The 19278-nt window shown below is 51.8% G+C and overlaps 1 protein-coding gene across 1 annotated transcript in view; it reads right to left on the bottom strand.

The window, feature by feature from the left end:
• The window catches only part of Fat2 (FAT atypical cadherin 2), a 91084-nt gene extending 80948 nt beyond the window's left edge, over positions 1–10136 (bottom strand). The window contains exon 1 of the mRNA XM_008851882.1: positions 10013–10136. The gene's annotated coding sequence lies outside the window, so the exon portion shown is untranslated. The remainder of the gene's footprint in view (positions 1–10012) is intronic.
• Positions 10137–19278: the final 9142 nt, after the last annotated feature.

Genomic DNA, 19278 nt, shown 5'->3' with positions numbered 1-19278 from the left:
ATGATGAAGACTTCCAACATCTACCTCTGGCCTCCACGTGCACTCACACAGACATGCATGTGTCTATGTGCGAACACACACAAGTTAAACTCCCCTCAGATAACTGTTTCGAAGCTTGGGCTCCATGGCTCTATTGAACGTTTGCCACATGAGTGACAGTAATCACTGACCAAGTTATGTCTTTTGCTGTTTTAAAACTACCATTAAGACTTTGTTAAAGAGCTCGCAAAGAGTGGACTTCTCTGACCTCTTCAACGTCTCCGAAAGCCCCAGGCTCCTTGGGCACAGTTGAAATCCTCTTAGGCACCAAAATCTCTTCTTATATAGAAAACGATGTCCACAGTGGGAAGGGGGTCAGGCCAGGTCACACATGTGTCTCTGGCAGAACTGGAACCAGAAGCCAGACTTCCTACCCTGGGGTCTCTGCCCTGGCCAAGCTGCTCCCTGCACCCCAGCACTGCTCCTAAGCTGAGCATCCCTCAACAATCCCCAAAGCCAGGGCTTTCATTCCTACAAGGCAGGGGGAAGGTTCCCAGCTTGGGAATCAAAACTGCTTCTGTCCCAGCACAGCTGCCAGCTGGGAGCTTCCAGCACAGCTCCCAGGCCTCAGTTTCCCCATGAGTGAAGAGAGTACTTACCTCCCCAGGGCACCAAAGAACTCAGCCTGGAAAGCATTGGCAGAGGGCCAGGTGAGTCGCTGACAGGGTGAAGTCAGTCCTCTTACAGTGCGTGCTCACAAATGTGTGGAATGCATGTGCACTGGCCCTCACCTCACCCAGGAGCCCCTGTGGGAGAGTGCTTGTGCACACACACACAGACATGCACACACCTGTGAGTCTGCAGCACGCCTCTCCCTGCGGGGCTTTGTCACAGAGCTGAAGCAGCTACCTGAGCAGTAGCATTAAAATGAGAACAGATATGAGCTCTTCCTGGGTTTGGGGGCAGGGTGGGGTGGGGGTCGGGGAAGAAGGAAGGGTAGGAAAACAAGAGGCCCTAGAAAGGGCTGGGTCTGCAGCTCTGGAAGAGAAGCTGCCTAGCATATGCAACGCCATGCACACTAGCCTCAGCGTGGGGAAGAAGCAAAAAGAGAGGGTGCTAGGAAAGAGCAATTGCTAGCAATGTTTGGTATCACTGTTACTTTGTGTCAGGGAAAAGCTGGCTCTGGGAAGAAGGCAGCAGTTTCCCTTAACTTGAAAGCTTTTGTTATAATAATTGAAAAAATATGTAGAAAGATCGTTGTTTAAGAGAAAAGTAGGTAGGTGGGAACAAAGCCCCAGAGTGCATGAGGTGGATGGGGGGAAGGGGAGAGGAAGGGAGAGGAGAAGGAGGAAGAGAGGGAGGGAGGGAGAGGGGGGAGGAGGGAGGGAGGGATAAGGAGGGAGGGAAGGAAAGGAGGAAGGGAGGGAGAGGGAGAGGAGGGGGAGGGAAGGGAAGAGGAGGGAAAGGGAGGCAAGAGGAGAAAGAGGAGGGGCAGGAAGGAGAGATGAGGGGGAGGAAAGAGGAAGGGAAGGGGGAGGGGAGGGAAGAGGCAATGTTCTGGGTGCCTGGTTGGCTGTAGTGATGGACTTCCTGACCTTGTGTGTTCATGGATATGCTGGCTGCTCTCTCTGGTCTGTTTCCATCATCTGTAAAATGGGCTCACACAGCACAATACCCTTCTCTACCCAGGGCAGGATGTGCTGCCTACTAGACAGTCACTGAGCCCCACCACAGGGAATGGATGCTATTCCTCTTCCCTGAGAAGCTGCTGGATCGATGTCCCTCTGGCTCCTTCCCTACAAGCCCCTTGATGGTGTGTGACCACTCCCTGACAGTTTCTGCCTCCAACCCGTGGAGATGGGGGGGCACAGTCCAGGCAGCAGCACACCATGGTGGGCACACACAGGTTCTTCGGCTGGGCCCACTCAGTCACTCAGGGGACCTGATTAAGTCTCAGGCTGTTTAGACATCACCCAGTAAGCATCAGGCTGTTGAGAGACCAAAGCTGAGGATGGTAATTGAATGTTTACTATGAGCTAGAGGACATACATTCTCTTCAGCAACCCTGAGCTTAGCTTTGTTGAGGGCTGGTTCAATGGCTCAACAGGAAAGGATGTTTGCGCCAAGCCTGACAACCTGAGTTCAATCCCTGGAACTCACAAGGTGGAAGGAGAGAACGGACTCCTGCAAGTTGTCGTCTGACCTCTACATGCAGGCTGAGAAATGCATGGGCACGCACAAAGATGGTAAGACTCAACAGAGGTGACCCACCTTCCCACACAGCCAGGCTAGGAGCAAAACTCACATCTGCCGTCCCGTGTGTCTAGCAGTTACCCAGCAGTTTCCAGCATGTAGGCTGGAAACAGCCACCAGGAGGAAAGAGGGTGTGTGGCCCCTCCCCCACACCAGGAATCCCCAAAACCATCATGGCTATGCCAGCAGATTCTCAGCCAAGGCTCTGTGTCCAACCCTCCCCCGAGCTCACTTCCTTCCAGCCCTGCCCAGCCATCTGTCCATCCATCCTGTTCCTCCCCTGAGCAGGGCAGCTCAGGACGAAGCCAGGCAGGCAGGCAGGTCACAGCAGGTGGAGGGCAGCCTCTTAGCAGTGAGGAAGCATTGGGAGCTGCAGGCCCAGAGGCCCTGGAGGGATAAAGGGCGATTTCAGAGCACCCTCCTATGACCCAAAGGTGCTGCGCTCCTGGCCACACCCCTCTACTCTGGGGCTCTGTGCACCCCCATTTCTCTCGTCCTGTGTGTGCTTTTCCTGGCCATCGCAGACAGGACTCAACAAATCTGCCGGGCCGTCTGTGTCCTCTATGAAGCAGGCTACTGAACTAACCAGGGGTTAAAAAATAAATATCCCAGCCCCACCCAGATCTATTGACTCAAGATCCTCAGGGGTGGGGCTCAGGAATAGGTGTCTAGCAAGTTCCCTGGGTGATTTTGGTGTGGCTGGTGTTGGGGATCCGCTGAACAGGGCATGCCACTCAGTCTCTAGGGGCTTCCAAAGTACCACTATGCCTCATCTGAGAGACCAAATCCCCTGTTCTGGGTCCTGGTCAGGTGGGGAGGGGTGGGGACGTTCCAGAAAGTCTTTGATCTTGTGTTAGGTAAGAGATTAGAATGTCAGTGTTGGAAACCAGTCTCAGCCTCAAGAAACACAATTGGGGGCTGGAGAGATGACTCAGTGGTTAAGAACACTGACTGCTCTTGCAGAGGACCTGGGTTCAATTCTCAGTACCCACATGGGGGCTAACAACCATCTGTAACTCCAGCTCCAGGGGACGCCAATGCCCTCTTCTGATCTCCTTGGACATTGTATGAAATGGGTGCACTTACATACATGTAGGAAATACACTCACACACATTAAAAAACATTTTTAAAAAGCACAACTGGATGGGGTGGATTTGGGGTGGGAGGGGGCTCAAGTGGGGTCACATGTTCCCCACAGGTGGTTTACTGGTCACCCCTGGGGAAGCACAGAGCCTTGGGTAGAGCAGGCAAAAGGATCCCCAAGGTCAACTGGAAGAGTGGCCAGAAGTAAAGGAGGCAGGCCTTTGACAGGCTCTCACCTGGATCGCCTGCATGCATTATGTCCAACTGTTTATCTTCCTAGGCCACCTCCAAATGGTCCCAGCTTGGTATAAATAGAACTGCACGACATCTGCCCACAAATGCATGCCTCATGGCCCAACAGAAGCATGAACAAGTGTTCACCCCAGGATTCCTCACAGGAACAGCACGGCTCTTTATCGCTATCCCATTGAACAGCCTTAAGGTCTGTCAAGAGCCAGAGCAATGTGTAAGTCCATTAGGATATGGTTGTGTAATGGAGTGCTATGCAGCAAAGAAAGGGAAAGGTTGTTCTAGACAACAGCACAGAAGAATCTCATTCATAATGTGCAGCTCTGTGTGTGTCTGTGTACATGTGCTAGAACAAGTACATAGTTTAAAAATAGGCAAATTGAATATATGAATGATTATATCAGGATAGAATTCCCTCAAGGCTATGGGGGCGGTTGGTGACCGAATGGGGCATGGCAGGGGTTTCTGGGACAAAGGTTCTGTTCTATTTATTTATCCTGGAGCTGGCTCATTTTCACTGAGCAGGGTATTCAGGATTCATACCCTTTTCTGGTGAACATTGTATTTCATTAGAAACCTTGCTAAAAGCACTAGACTTCAAAGATGACTTTGGTAAGGAGGAAGCCACGTAAACCATGACAGCAGTCTGACTAGCTGTGGATCCAGTGGGGTTTCCTAGGTTGGGGAGTGTACTCTTCCTGCCTGGGGACCAGGAAGGGGGTGGTTCTCAGAAATCAAGCCATGCCAGGCAATGCCTGTGGAAACCAGTGCTCCACAGTGCCCTCCCCCTCCCTGTGGCCTGCCCTCGCTGGAGCCACAAGAATGGTGGAGAAACAGCTGAAGGAGCCCACTCTCCCCAGGAGCACTGCTTCCTGTGGGCTTTTTGTTTTGCTTTTGTTTGTCCCCAGAGCTACTTGATGGTGTACTTTGCAGTGACCATTGCTTCCATTTTAGAGATGGGGAATTGATGGCCAGGAGAGGGGCTCCAAAGACTTGTCCCAAGTCACTCTGCAAGCAGGTAGCACAGCCCAGACCGAAACCGAAGCCTCCAAGCTGAATCTGGCATCCCCTTGGATCCTCCATGGTGATGGTAATGCTGACCATAGCACCTGGTATTTGTTGAGTGCCTTGCTGGGGGACTCCAACCCTCCACAGACTCAGCAGGGTCTTCTAGCTCTGCTTCACAAACTAAACAGGTTCAGGACGGCCCTGGCCCTGTCTAAAACCAACAACCAGGCAGTGTGGAGCAGGGACTGGAGCCTCTGGGCTTACGACTGAACCCACACTCTGGATACTAGCCCAATACTTGCTAAGTGCAGTCTCTCAGCTTGTGAAAGCCCACTTCCTTACCATAGCCACAGACCCACAGTCTGCTTTAATACAGTAGAATTCATAGTTTTTTCAAAATATTTGAGGAGCTCCTCTATAATCTAGGGGGCCACAACAACGTGATTTGAAGTTGGTTTAGCAATTTCCAAATGATCTCGCTGGACCTCCCTCCTCATGCATGTGCCAAGGATAGGGCAGGGTCTGAAAGGAGAGACATCGCCATCTGCAGTGCCAGGCTGGATATTGGACAAACTCTGCAAAGGGGTGGCATCTGGCAAAGGTCCTCAGGAGGGTCCTGGGAGGCTGTGATACCCACCTTTGGCTCTGTTTAGCCTCTATTCCCCTTCACTTTATAGAAACTCACTAGCCACAGCCCAGGATTCCTGTGCTTGTCAGGCACTGGGCCAGGGGTAGTTACAAGGACCAAGCAGGGTCCTGCTGCTGACTGGCTTCCCAGGGCTGAGATTCTGGGGTTTGAATTTTGCAATTCAGGTCTGATTCAATTCTCAACACTCCAGGAGTTCCTCCTTCTGTGGCTAGTGCATGGGAGAGCTTAGCACACTGGTGACACATGTAGCCTGTGAATGTAGTAGCAGGACACGCTCCCCCCAGGTGAAAGCTTGTGTCCTGGATGGGCAGACCAGGATTAGCTGCCCAGCTCCCACACCCAGCCAGGGACTGTCCTGGCACCACGTTCCTGTTTCCCCAGCTGACTTCCAGGGGTCTAGAGTATACTTTCTGCACCCTTTGGGCTCAGATGTGTTGGAAGGACCCAGGGAAGGGGGCCCGGCAGGGACAGACAGCAGTTCTCATGCAGGGCACGTGGGTACATGCAAGTCAACACACTCACACAGGCTGACGTTATCCCAGACTGGCGTGTGCCATCCTGCTCAGCTTGGTCCCATCCTGCTCAGCATGGGAGCCTAAGGGAGCAGCTGGCAGATCTGATGCCAGAGCTCCCACCCTCAGCCAGCTGGGAAAGGCTCACTCCTGTGTTCCTGCCACACCAGTGGCTGTGCAGGAGTCACTGTAGGCTCAGGAACCAGAGGGGAGGAATCTGGGAAGGGGCAGGGAGGGGCTGCGGTCTTCTGCAAGTTCCAAGCTTTGAAATGTTTGAGCAGAATTGTCCCTAATTATGGGAAGAAATGGGTTTAGAAATGGGTTTTGAGCTAATCAATGGTGGCCTATCAGGCCTGTGACTAGCCAATGAAGAGATATCTTAACCTCTGAATGTGACACCCACCTCAAGTTCATCTTCCACCTTCAGACAGATGTGTCTAGCAAGACATTGGGACCTGAGTTCCTTCCTGTCACCCCCACTGTTTACAGAGAACAAGTCACACACCCATAGTATAGCATTGTTCTGCTTTAAAGCCTATAGGGATGGGGGCCAGCAAGATGGCGCAGTGGGTAAAGGCGCTTGCCACCAAGCTTGATGACCTGAGTTCGATCTCCAGGACCCACATAGTGGATGGAGAGAACTGATTGCTACAAGTTGGCCTCTGGTATCCATATGTGCACCATAGCACTCATACCACCCCCCAAAACTAAAAGTGGGATAAAGAGATCTTTGTGGGGTCTCAGACTCAGCGAGACCCATTTGCTTCAGAGTAACCCAGTAAGGGAAGTCTGGGGACGGTACAGGAGCAGCGTACTGCTGAAGGCAGATGACCAGGGTCCTTCATGCTGTTTGCTTGAATTTGTGTGTGTGTGTGTGTGTGTGTGAATAATTTCTCACTAGATATATTTAAAACAGCCATGCGGTGGCACAGGCCTTTAACCTCAGCACTCAGGAGGCAGAGGCATGCAGGCATCTGTGAGTTAGGGGTCAGCCTGGTCTACATAGTGAGTTCCGGGCAGAAGGACAACATGCAGCAATGTGCTCAGTTGTAGGAAGAGAAGCCTTGGAGGTTCCATGAGACAACACCACGGGTGGAGGAGAGAAAAAAGACGGACGGGCTCCATCCCCCACCTCAGATGTGCGGCCTCGTTGAAGTATCACACCAGTTCTCTGAGAAAAGAACGGTGTTGGGATGGGGTGTTGGCTCAGTCAGTAAAGTGTTTGCCTTGCAAGTATAAGGACCCAGGTTCAGTTCCCAGAACGGAAGCTTCTTAGCTGGGCTTGGTGGTGTACACATGCAACCCCAGCCCTGGGGAGGTGGAAACAGGCAGAGCGTTGAGGCTGGATGGCCAGCCAGCCTAGCTAAAGGGACAAATTCTAGGCCAGTGAGAGACTCTGACCCAAAAAACAAGGAGGCCTCTGGCCTCCACATACACATACAGACCACCACATACCACACACACGTCGTACACAGAGACAGAGAGGGAGACAGACACACAGAGAGACAGACAGGGAGGAGGGTGGAAGATGGTTATCCCTGCTTTTTAAATAAAGAGCCTGGAGTTTTTAGATAACTTAAGGCCCAGTCACATAACTAATAACCCCCAGGATTTAGATTCACACCTTACTTGGCACGGCTGACTTCAAACCACCACTGTCAATGGAAATATTAACGCTATGATCAGTGCAGTCACATTCTGAGGTTCTGCTCCAGCTTGGTTCGTACCGGGAGCCCAGGAACCACAGAACACCGGAGGTCATGCCCACCCAAGGGGCACCAGAAAGTCCCCAGCACCCACACCCAGCACATACTGGTTTTCTCCAAGGCTTAGCACCTACCACTGGCCTCTCACCACAAACCCTGCCTGACCAGTGGCAGTTCCTGTGTCTCAGCCTAGCATGGAAGACCCCCACCCCCACCCTAGCTACAGCGAGCTGCATCACCAGGGAGGATGGTGCAAGAGTGGGGCACGACAGCCCTGCTCCCAGGGACAGGGGTGGAGGAGCCGGGTGGCCTGACCTGTAGATACCAGGCCCCGCTACCAGCAGTGGCTGGAGAATGCCAATGTGCTGCGTGTGGCTCTCCAGGTCGAGATGCTGAGAGTCACAGAATCACACAGGGTCCAGACAGTCTGACTCATTCCAGTTCCTTGGCCTTTCTCATCTCTCAGCTGAGAAACTGAGGCACAGGGAGCTGGTGACAGGGGTTCACAGCTTTAGTTCATTAACTGAGTGAGCCATCATCTAGGATTCCACATCTTCCTGCAGGAAGCTTGGCGGGTGCACCATGCCGAGCCCTCAGGAAAGCACTACTCTGGCCTGGGAATAGGAATGTGGAACACTGAGCCCTCAGACTCTTCTTCCTGGTCTCATGTAGCCCAGGCTGTCCTTGCACTCACTAGGTAGCCGTGGATGGCCTTGAACTGCTAATCCTCCTGTTTCCACCTGGGATTACAGGCCTGCACACCATGCCAGTCTATGCAGTACTGGGGATGGAACCTTGGGCCTTGATGTACTAGGCAAGCACTCTACGCATTGAGCTACATCCCAGCACCAACAGAGAATGAATTTCAACAGGGTCAGTGAGATTCTCAGTGGATAAAAGCCCTTGCCGCCAAGCCTGACAACCTGAGTTTGATCCCTGGAACCCACATGATGGAAGGAGAGAACCAGACTGCCACAAGTCCTCTGATCACACTCATGATATGGCACATGCATGCCCTCCCGACATTTTTTAACATAATAAAAATTTTCAAGTAAAAAAAAAAAATGAGTGAGGGGCTGGAGAGAAGGTTCAGCAGTTAAGAGCACTGACTGCTCTTGCAGAGGACCTGGGTTTGATTCCTAGAACCCACATGGGTGATTAACAACTGTCCGTAACTCAAGCTCCAGGGGATCTGACGCCCTCTTCTGACCTCCATGGGCACTGAACAACATGGTGCACTTAGATACATGCAGGTATAATACTCATACACATAAAATAAAATAATATTTTTGAAACCTTTAAAAATAAACAAATAAATACTTTTTAAAAAATGAATGATTCTTAACAACCCTTCACCACCTTGCCTCAAGATGTGGAGGCCCAGCGAAGTATGAACCTGTCTCAGGCCACACAGCAGGTGACTCGGAGGTAGCTAAAGAATCCTCTTTCTCACTGACATACTACCTGGTTAGGAAAACTCAAAAGACCAGCACAGACCCCAGAACACAGGGACAGTCCATCAAGGATCAGCTGTTATGACCGTCATCTGCGTCATAGGCCACGGCATGTGAACCAGCCGGAGGCTCCCCACCTGGCAAGCGAGGCTGAAGGCTAGATTAGAGGTGCTTACATCCTGAGTCTCTCTACCCCTCTCTTCTCTGCCATGAGCCCAGACGTGGTTTTGGGATCCCGACTGTGGCAGATCTGACTGGGGCAGATTGACTGGGGCAGAGGCGGTTTTAGGTGCTCTTAGCAAGCCTCAGCAAGGCCTTGCCGCTCCCCATGTGGGGCAAACAGCACCCCCCCTCTCTCATGGAGTGCTGAACCCAGGCCCTGTGTCTCAGCTTGGCATCTCACTCTGGCTCTCTGACCTCAAGTCCTGCTTCCCCAGACAGGGGAGCCAAGCTGCTCCGTGCAGTGCCCTGCGTCAGTGCTGCCCTTGGGACCTCTCAGACCCCCGACCTTGCCCAGTGCTTAGCCATAGCATGCATCTCCATTGTACAGTCAGGAAAACCAAGGGTCTATGTGGCACTCCCAGAGCACTGCCAGGGGAGACGTGGGTGGCTGGGCTGTTTGACACCATCCAGATTCTCCCTCCTCTTCAAGTAGCTTTGAGTGCCATGGGGTCCCTGTGCCCCCCACACGAGACATGTATGGAGCAAGCCTCTTGCCCCAGCTTGTCTTCTAAAAGTACAAGGGGTATCTCCCACATACAACATGAAGCCTTGTCCCTGGAAAACCCAGGAAGGGGCAAGTCTTTCAGGGACCCAAGTCCAGCCTTCTCCACATGCAGATATGACCTTCCTCATCCTCAAGCTCAGAGTCCCTGCCTCGTCCTTTGAGGGGCCTGCTGCCCAGTGCCCAGGTGTAGACTGGCCACATCGCTGTCCCCAGTGTACCTGGGGAAACTAAGGCCAGCATCCCTGTCCACCCCACCCCCACTGTCTTTCCCTTCTGCTCCTGGTTTCTTCGTCACCTTCCAGGACCCCATGCCAGCCTGCTCTGGGATCAGGTACAACAGAATCACCTCACAATCCTGGCCCCAACCTCTCTGTCCCTCGCTGAGTCTTACCTGTACCCCTCTGGCGGAGGAGGGTACCCAAGAAGAGTGGCCTGGAGCCCCTGTCCCCAGGGCCCAGCTGCCGGCTCCAGGAGGTGCAGAGGAGCAGAGCAGGAAGGTACTCAATGCAGCCCCAACTCAGAGGCTGCTGAGAAAGTTGAGTAGGTGTGTCCAGGCCCCGGAGGAGGAGGAAAAGGAGGTGGAGGAAGTGAGGCGGATCATCCCCTCCTGACAGCTCCCTGGCTCACAGCACCGAGCGGGAGCAGGGATGCCAACTGGTTTGCTGCCCAGAACTCACCTGTGGGTGAGGATGGAGTCAGGGAAGATGACGGCCCTTCACCACTCTCTTCTGGGTTTCACAGAGCAAGAAGCTGAGGCCCTGAGCAGAGAGTAAGGCTCACCCCAAGACCACCAGGGTGGGAAAGGTGGCTGTCTGTTGGGCCGGTGTTCTACCTGCTCCTCCCCACTCCAGATCTGAATCTGACGGCCGTGCACACCCCCCCACATGGACCTGTTAACTCTACAGCCTTGGGGAATTATAAAACTGCAGCCTCCGTTTCTTTTCTTTTCTTTTTCTTTAAAGAATCCTAGCTCCTACCTCCCAGGGTAGTTATGAGGATTAAATAAGTGTGTAGTGAGGCATGGTGGCTCGCATCTCAGCACTTGAGGATGGCAGTGGGTTCCAGCCAGCCTGGGTGTCAGAGGGAGGAAAAAAACCAAAACAAAACAAAAGCCCCAAACCCTAAATGTTAAGAAAAGGCACAGAGCTGAAAGACCCCCTGAAAGGTCATTTTTAGCATTATTACGCTAGGTGACTTAGATGGCTCAGCCCCTCCAAGCCTGGGCTCCCTGTCTGTAAAGTGGGGGGTCACAAGAATCTAGCTGTGACAGTCGTCAGATTTCTGAGCTAGTTGCTTGACAAGGCAGCTTGTCTGTGATGTACCCTTATGGGGTGCCCCTCTGCTCTGGCTCCCCCAGATAATCCGACGTGCACCCGGTGTGGGGAACACATGTTGAGTCAGACATGAGCTCCCCGCACCCCCGTGGGAGGAAACCCCATACTCTGCCATTCCAGGTGTGGCACTGGGCTCGAGGACATGAGGCACAGGAAAGAGTCTCCTCACAGGGCTGAAGACGCCTCTGCAGCCCTCCACATATACCGGAGGTCTCGAAGCCCCTCTGCAGAGCCCCTGGCAACAGCCGAGGCTTTGCATACTTCTAATCACAGAGAACTCATTAACCAGCAGCCAGCTCAGACGCAGCAATCTCACCTGATGTTCAACTGAGCAGTAACCTTGAACCTGGCTAAGAAGCTGCATCTGTGCCCTCATCACTGTCAGCTCATGTGACTCGGAGAAAATGGCTTAAATTTGCCATCTTTGCTGCTTGTTTGATTTTGCCTTGATTTTGAGACAGGGTCCCCTGCAGTCCAGGCTGGCCTTGAACTCTTTATTGTTATTATTATTTTGATTTACGTGGATTTTGCCTATGTGTATTTAAGTACATCACATGTGTGCAATGCCCACGGAAGCCAGAAGAGGACGTTGGATCCCCTGGAACTGGAGTCACAGACAGTTGTTAGCTGCCATGTAAGTGCCAGGATCTGAACCCTGGCACTCTGCAAAAAGCAACCAGTGCTCTTAAGTGCCGAGCCGTCTCTCTACCGCCTGGCCTTGAACTCCTGATGTTGCTGCCACCACATCTTGAGTGCTAGGATTACAGGTGTGAGCCACCACACCCAGCTCTCTCATTTGGTTGTTGTGTTATTTTATAAATTTTATTACATATTTATTTATTGGTCTTTTTTAAAAAATATTTATTATTTTTATTTTATGTGTATGAGGGTATTTGCCTGCATGTATGTGAGTGCACCTGTGTTGTGCAATGCCGTGGAGGTCAGAAGACGGCTTTGGATTCTCCTGGAACTAGAGTTAAGGACGGTTCGTAGCTGCCATGTGGGTGCTGGGAATCGAACCCAGGTCCTCTGCAAGAGCAGTCAGTGCTCTTAACCTCTGAGCCATCTCTCCTGCCCCTACTTATTGGTCTTTTTGAGACGGGGTCTCTTTGTAGCCTCAGCCTGCCTGGAACTCGCTAGGTAGACCAGTCTCAGAGATCTGCCTGCCTCAGCATCCGGAGTGCTGGGATTATAAGTGTGCACCACCACACCGGCTACATTATTTATTTATTTTATGCTGCATGTGTGCCACAGTGGGAGTGGGGGTCAGAAAACAACTTGTGGGCGTTGAGTCTCTCCACTGTGTGGGGCCCAGGGATCCAACTCGGGCATCAGGCTGGGCAGTAGGTGCCTTTACCCGCTGAACCATCTTGAGGGCCCCTCATTTGGTTTTTTGGGGTTTTTTTTTTGCAGTATTGGGATTGAACCCAGCGCCTTACTCATGCTAGGCAAATGCTCTACCACTGAGTTGCATCCCCAGTCACTCTGTCTCACTTGTCCAATGAGGTGCCAGCTGTACTGGGAGTACTCAGAACAGATCTGCTCTCCCTGCTGAGTGAGAAAAGCTGAGGCCAGATCCTGTGGCTAGAAGTCTGGGCTGGAATACTACCGGCCCCTGCACGTTTCTATGGCAGCACTTCTTGCACTAGCCTAGTCCATCCACAGACGATCGAGTGAAGAAAATGTGGTGAGCGGATACCATGTAGTTTCACTCAGCCACAAACAAGGATGAAACCAGGTCACTTTCAAGTAGTTCGCCAACGTCTTAGTCTCCTTTTGTTGCTGTGATGGAAACACTCAGACCAAGGGCAACTTGGGGGTTGGGGGAGGGGTTTATTTGACTCACCCTTCCAGGTCACCGTGCATCACTGAGGGAAGCCAGGGCAGGAACTCAAGCAGAAGTCCTCAAGCATCATGGAGGGATGCTGCTTGCTGGCCGGCTCACTGGATCATGCTCACCTGGCTTTTTTATACAGCCCAGGCCCTCCTGCCTAGGGATGGTGCAGCCCAGCTGGGCCCTCCTGCATTGATGAACAATCAAAACAGCTCTCCACAGGCCGGTCTGATCTAGGCAATCAGTCGTTGAAGATCCTCTTCCCAGGTGACTCTAGGCGTATCGAGTTGACAATAAAAACTAAACAGGACAAAGAAAATCAGGCCCAGAAAGGCAACTCTCTGGGTTTCTCTCAAATGTTGAATTGAGAGGACTGGGGGCTGGAGAGACGGCTCGGCGGTTAAGAGCACTGGTTGCTCTTGCAGAGGACCCGGGTTCGATTCCCAGAACCCACATGGTGACTAACAACCAACCATCCATAAGTCCAGTTCCAGGAGATCCCACGCTCGCTTCTGACCTCTATGGGCACTGCACAACACAGGTACACTTACATATGTGAAAGCAACATACTCATACACAGAAAATAAAAGTAATAAATAAAATATATTTTTTAAATGTCATAACAAAACCCATTATGTGGGTTTCGGGGCTGGGGAGATGGTTCTGTGGTTAAAGCACTTGCTGTGCAAACATGAGGATCAGAGTTCAGATTCCCCAGAACCCACATAAATGCTGGGTGGGCGTGGCAGCCTACCTGTAATTCCAGCCTTGGAAAGGAGACGGGATCTCCGAAGCAAGCTGGCTAACAAGACTAGCCATATCAGCAAGTTCAGGGTTTTGATTGGCAGACCCTGCCTCAAAGAATAAGGGAAGAGAAGGGGGATGGTACCCAGTATCAACCTTGGGGCTCCACATGATATACACACCCACATGTGCACTTACACACAAGCACACACACACACACACACACACACACACACACACACACACACATATATAAAGGGGAGACCCACTATTTTATATTCTGACCAAAAAAAAAAAAAACCCAACTTAACAAAGAAGCCTAGGGTTCACACTAAATGTGACAATGGCCACGGTCCTGGTCTGGTTTTGCATTGGGAATAATGAGGCTAATTGGCTGTTTCTCAGCTCTAGGTGAGAATTCATCCAAGTTGCTGCTGCGGCCACCGTGGGTCAGGTCACTAGTACCGAGTCAGGGACAGGTCACTAGTACCGAGTCCCACAAGAGCATGTCTGAGGTCTCCTTCCCAGTCTGTCCTGACTTGATGGAGGGAGAGACTAGGGGCTTCCAGTGTGTGAGAAGCCCTTGTGATCTCTGCAGCAGGAGGCCACTTTGGGCAATCATCCACTTGGCTGCCTGTCACTCAGTCTCCAAGTCTGATACGATTATGCATTAACCAGAGGGAGGGGGGCGGGGTGGCCCCATGAGTCCTTTGACCAGTCATGTGCAGAGTGGCAGGAGACTGTCTTCCCTAGCCCCTCTAGCCCAGGCTGGGCTCCAGCCTGCGTGGTGCAGGGAAGGAGAGGCGAGGGTGTGGATGGACTGCAGAACCCCCACGCTGCCACCAGGGTCAGGTACCTGTCCCTCCTTGCCACAGTTGCTGCTGTGCTCCCCGCCCAAGCCTGCTCCATCCTCCTGCCCCTGGACTTTTCTGGTGGGTCTGGCTCTAGTCTCCCATGTGCTAAAGAAACGGGACTCTGTGTGCCCCAGAGTACTTGGGACTCTCATTCCTGAGCCCCTAACCTACAGCTTTCCTCTTTCTCCCAACATCCCTGTCCACCCCAGTCAGTAGCATGCCCCTCTGCTCCATGAACTCCCCTTGTCCCTGCTGATCTCAACCTGGTGCTCTGCATGGTTGACTGGTTTCTCTAGATATCAGGATGATGGCTGGGCACCGATTTGATTTTCTCTACTTCTGGTAATGAAAAAGAGCTCAGAGAAGCTTTAATCACTTGCCCAAGGCCAGTGGTCTAGATGAAGCTGGGATGTGAGCCCTGGTCTGCCTTCTAGACATACTACCTGTGCCTCACCCTACTCCCCACAGTCCTCCACTGACCCTCCTGTGCAGGCCTCTATGCTGCATGTGCCTCTCTTGACTTTGACCCCTGCTTGGCTTTGTCTTGATGTCCTTGGAGATGGACAGATGTCTTACAGTGGTCTCCAACTGAGGTTACACAATGTATTTATTACCTGGGGAACGTCTAGAATTCCTGATGCCAGGTCTCATCCCAGCACACTCACAGTCCTGGGGATGGGACCCTGGTATCCATGCTTCCTGGTCAGGGCCAGGCCTGTAGTGGGTACTTAATACTGTCCTGGTTTGCATCTCCATCGCTGGAGCTCCATGGCCCTCACTTAGTGAAGTCAAAGTTGGGCTCTGATTTTTAACATCCAGTTCACAGGGATGTCTAACCCACCACACATATCCCAGGATAGGCACAAATGTGGCCCAACACAAAATTCTCAACTTACTTAAAACATTATGAGATGGGGGGCAACTTTTTTGGTAACTTGATCATGTGGTTCTTGAATATGAACTTTGGAGATGATGGCACTGTGTCACAGTGTCAAAAAGTGGGACACCCCTGCAGGGAATTCTCCCGAAAGACCTAGGAAAGAGTTGCAGTCTGTTCTCCTTCTTTAGGAAAGCCATATGGTTCCCTGTGGACCAGGGAGCTCTTCCTCCCTCCCTCCCTCCCTCCCTCCCCTCTTCCCTTCCACTCTCCCTCAGTCCCTCCCTCCCATGCTGTCCTTTCCACAATGATATGGTCACATTCGCCATGTCAGCAAGGTACCCGTGTAGTTCGGAAGCACACAGTATTACTTTAACATATCAAATCCCTTTGATTCCTTCCAGGGCAGGCCAATGGCTCAAGTTAGTTCAGGAAAAATCAGTCCCAAGCCAGAGACATCATGACACAAATGCACTTGCTGGTTGGCTGACCAAAATTCCGACTGCCCCAGGACCAAGGTATTTGCCCAGATGTGAGGCCTTCAGTAAAGGAGACAGACCAGGAAACCCAGGCTCAGTGGTCACTGAGGCGGGAGAACAGCTGCATTCCTATACCACAATTGTTCATACTCAGGGTAGGAGACGTGCAGGCAGAGTGCACCTTGGAAGATTCAGTCCACTGGGGACATTCATTTGACAGACTTGCCACACTGAGGCAAGTTCAATGGACATGGAATGCAGACTATCTCCTGTGGGGGTGGGGTCCCTCCTGGCATAGAAAAAACAAAGTGGAGTTGAGAGAGGTACAGCGCCAAGACCCTGAAGGTCTGTGGACCCATGGACAGGGTAGGACCAGAGACCCGACTGTTAAAAGGACCCGATGCCTTTAAGGAGGATGAAGTCATGGGGGATGAGGCCACCTGGCTGCAGGAGGGTGGCAGGCAAGAGGGAGAAACAGAAGGTGGAAGGCAGGTGGGTTGTGGGGGTCCGGACTACAAGGCCAGCTCTGCAGCAGACAGATGGGCCCCAGTAGGAGTGGGAACAGCCAGGCCTGGCATTGCGTGGGGTGCCCGGGAATGTAATCAAATACTCAGCAGACCCGCTGGCCACAGGCATCTGGGCACCAGTTCGTCCTCGCCCCCAACCGGCACTGCTGACAGGCTCCTGCCGGGAGAGGCGTGAGGTCCCCTTGGCCAGGCCTGTGGGCATGAGCTCATCTTCCACCAATCCTATTTTTGGTCCCTTCTGCCTTAGGCTGGTGTGGTGGATGGGGCTCGACTGCTGAGCTAAGGGCTGTTGGAGCCAGGCTGGCAGGCCTATAGACTTGCTTGAGTCACCCCATCTAGAAGCCTGGGAGGTGGCAAGTCACTCTGGACCAGAACCTCTGCTCTGCTCCCCACCCCTACCCTCTTTGTGCTTGGGCTCTGAGGTGACCCTGATATAGGACCCCAGTGCCACAAACAACGTCCCCAGCATCGTCTCCTGCTTCTCCTCATTGCATAGTAATGAATAACAGCATTGATAACTGCAGTAATAACTAACACGTGTTACTGTTTATCAAGAACTTTGTGCTGGAGAAGTGGCTCATCTGTTAAGAGGGCTTACTGCTCTTCCATAGGACCTGAGCTCAGTTCCCAGCACACACACAGAGCAGCTTACACCTGCCTGCACACCAGTTCCAGGGCATCCGAAGCCTCATGTCTCTGATGGCACCTGCACACACATGCACATACCCCACATAGTCATACATGCACACACATGCACATACCCATAACAGTCACACATGCACACACATGCACATACCCATACACAGTCACACATGCACACACATACTTAAGAATAATAAAAATAAGCTGGGCGTGGTGGCACATGCCTTTGATCCCAGCACTCAGGAGGCAGAGGCAGGTGAATCTCTGTGAGTTCAAAGCCTGCCTGGTCTACGTACTGAGTTCCAGGGCAGCTGGGGCTATAGGGAGACCCTGTCTCAAAAAGACCAATAAATAAATAAATAAATAAATAAATAAATAAATAAACAAATAAATGATAAATTGGAGAGACGGCTCAGCAGTTAAAAGCACTGGCTGTTCTTGCAGAGGACCCAGGTTTGGTTCCCAGAACTCACATGGTGGCCAACAACTTTAACTCCAATTTAAGGAATATGACTCCCCCTTCTGACCTCTGAGGATGTTGCATGACATGGGTGTACTTACATACAGGCAGGCAATGCATTCATACACATAAAATAAAATTAATAAAATATTTAAATAATAATAATAAAATCTTTTAAAAATAAAAAAGACTAAGCACCAGGTTGGGATGATGGTTCAGTGGCTGAAATATTTGCCACACAAGGGTAAGCACCTGAGTTCAGATTCCAAGAACCCACATAAAAGCCAGATGTGGCAGCATGTGTCTGCAGGCCACTGAGCAGCCAACAAGAGACCCTGTGTCAAACAAGGTAGAAGGTGAGAGCTGACACCTGGGGCTGTCCTTGGACCTCCACACATGTGCCATGGCATGCACACGCCCCCTCAGCCCCCCAGGACACATATAAAAAGAAAAAGTACTGAGCTCCGCCTCATGTGGTCCTCAGGTCAAGCCTCCAAGTGAGGTGCTATTATCCACCCCTTTCTCAGAGTCAAACAGGTGCCAGCAGCTTGTCTAAGGTCAGTGTAGCCTTCAACAGGAAGCTAGAACCTGAACTGAACCTTCATACCCAGCCCACCACCCTTGCATTATGTTCCAACCAAATCACAGGCTTCGGACTTGCCTGCGTATTAACTAACTGCATACTTGCAGTACTGGGGATTGAACCCAAGGCCTTGCGCATGGTAAGTAAGCACTCCATCACTGAGCTGCATCCCCAGCCCTACCACTTGTATTTTGTGTGCCTGTGTGTGTTGGTGTATATACATATGTACACACGGGTGCACATGCATGTGTGTGTACCTGTGTGTTAAGGACAGATACCAACATCAGGAATCATCTTCAAATGCTCCTCCCCTGTGTTTTCTCCTTGTCTCTCACTCAACCTGGGACTCTGATTTGGCTAGCTGGCCACTGAGCTCCACAGATCCACTAGTCTCTGCCTTCCCAGCACTGGGACTCCAGCTGTGCACTGCCCTGCTTTTTACATGAGTGCTGGGGATCCAAACTCAGATTTTCAAACTTCTGCAGCAAGCACATTACTGACTGACCAATCCCCCCAGCCCTACCCCAGCATTTCCCGGATGGCCCCATCCTTGACTCAAGAGTCCTACTCTGTCTACCAAACTTTTGTATCTTTTGATCCGTGACCCCACATTTTCCTTCACATTAGATTCATACTGGCATGGCCTCTTGGCTCCAGTCTAGTGCCCACCATCGACCAACTGCCTGCACTAGGGCTCCACTTGACCGTCATCCTACCCACAGCTTCATGACAAGGCCACCTGCTCAGGGCCAGCTTTGACCCCCAGGACCCCTTCCTGGGAGCTGCTAGGGAATTCTGCACCCACCTGTAGCCCAGACTGGTCTCAGAGATGGAGGCAGGATGCAGCTGTGTGAGTCTCACCCCTTGCTGTAGGTGGTCAGAGAGTGGAGCGGGGGACAATAGGACAAGCTATGGCATCTTGCAGCTGTGTGGCCTAGGACAAGGTCTCCTCTCTAGGAAGCTGTTTCCTCATCTGTCAAAATGTGCTTCTACGAACAGTCCTTATCTTGCGCAAGTTGTTGTGAAGATAAAGTTAGGTGACAGATGGGTGAAACATGGCATCACACACGAGGCAAAAAATGACAAAACAAAACAGAAGGTTTGTAACCCATCTACACATTCCCATGACTCTTTACACAGCAGATCCAAGATGGCTTTGCAAGTGTCAAGTCATCACTATGTGCGAGAATTGGACATGATCAATAGGGCATAATCCTACAGGTAAAGAAACTGAGGTGTGGGGCTGAGACATGGTTCACTGGTTACTCTTGCAGAGGACCCAGGTTCAGTTCCCAACACCACATGGTTGTTAATAACCATCTG

The sequence above is a fragment of the Nannospalax galili genome, unplaced genomic scaffold (assembly GCF_000622305.1).
Source record: "Nannospalax galili isolate Female #2095 unplaced genomic scaffold, S.galili_v1.0 scaffold706, whole genome shotgun sequence".
In the NCBI taxonomy this organism is placed as follows: Eukaryota; Metazoa; Chordata; class Mammalia; order Rodentia; family Spalacidae; genus Nannospalax; species Nannospalax galili.
The sequence above is the reverse complement of the archived record's forward strand: the minus strand, read 5'-3'. Positions and strand labels throughout refer to the sequence as shown.